The following is a 1,184-nucleotide window of genomic DNA, read 5'->3' as shown; positions in this document are numbered from 1 at the left end:
CCTGGAACCGGCAGGGAGGAGGACCTGTACGCCTCTGCTATGCAGGCCCTGATCCACCTGCCGATGGTGGAGGTGGACACTTTCTGTCCTAGAGAGGACGGATGAAAGGAGATGAAAAGGGCTTCAGACTTCCGAAATGGCGCTGTGCGTTTGATGTAGCGCTTTAATGCCCTGCGAACGTCAAGCGTGTGCCACTGACATTCCAGGTCGTGAGAAGGATTGGGAGAGAAATTTGGCAGGACAACCTCCTGAGTCCTGTGAAAAATCGAGTTGACTTTAGGAACAAAGGTGGGATCTAAGCGGAGTACCACCCGGTCCTGGTGGAATACGCAGAGATCCTCCCTGATTGAAAGGGCCGCTAGTTCCGAGATACGTCTAGCAGACGTGATAGCAACAAGGAACGCGACCTTAAGAGACAAGGCCTGCAACGGTACCGTATTAATGGGTTCAAAGGGGGGTTTGACGAGCGCCCGAAGTACCCGAGGGAGTTCCCAGGAAGGGTATCGGTGCACAACGGGAGGTCGGGAGTTGGATGCGCCCTTGAGGAAGGCGCGTATCCTGGGATGTTGAGCTAAGGGACCCGAATTTGCACAAGAGAGTAACGTAGATAGAGCAGCTACCTGTCTATGAATGGTGGCAGGAGCCAACCCTCTGTCCAAACCCACCAGAAGATAGTCAACAATCTGAGGAATGGTCAGATTGTACATATCCAGTTGCTGTCTGCCACACCAATTGCAAAAACTTTTCCATGTGGAATCGTAAATGCGATTGGTAGCGGGTCGACGAGCAGCTTGGATCAAGGAAATTGCTCGCGGGGAAGAACGCTCCTGAATCATGATGCGGCGCTCAAACGCCATACGGCTAACTGAAGCCACTGAGGGTCCGGATGTTGAAGGCCCCCCTGTTGTAGCGACACGCGACTCGGGGGAATCTGCCATGGGGAATGGACGGAAAGGCTCATTAGGTCGGCGAACCAAGGCCTCCAAGGCCAGTATGGAGCCACCAGAATCACCTCCGCCCTCTCCAATAGGAGTCTGCGTATGGTCGCCGGAATGAGCGGGAGGGGAGGGAAGGCGTAGAGTAGGCCCTTCGGCCACGGAGTCCTTAAGGCGTCCGTCCCCTCCGCCCCCGGGTGATAATATCGGGAGAAGAACCTGGGGAGCTGTGCATTGTTCGGTGACGCG

Source organism: Protobothrops mucrosquamatus, unplaced genomic scaffold, assembly GCF_001527695.2.
Source record: "Protobothrops mucrosquamatus isolate PMUCROS unplaced genomic scaffold, P.Mucros_1.0 scaffold47, whole genome shotgun sequence".
Taxonomy (NCBI): domain Eukaryota; kingdom Metazoa; phylum Chordata; class Lepidosauria; order Squamata; family Viperidae; genus Protobothrops; species Protobothrops mucrosquamatus.
This window is presented reverse-complemented; position numbering follows the sequence as displayed.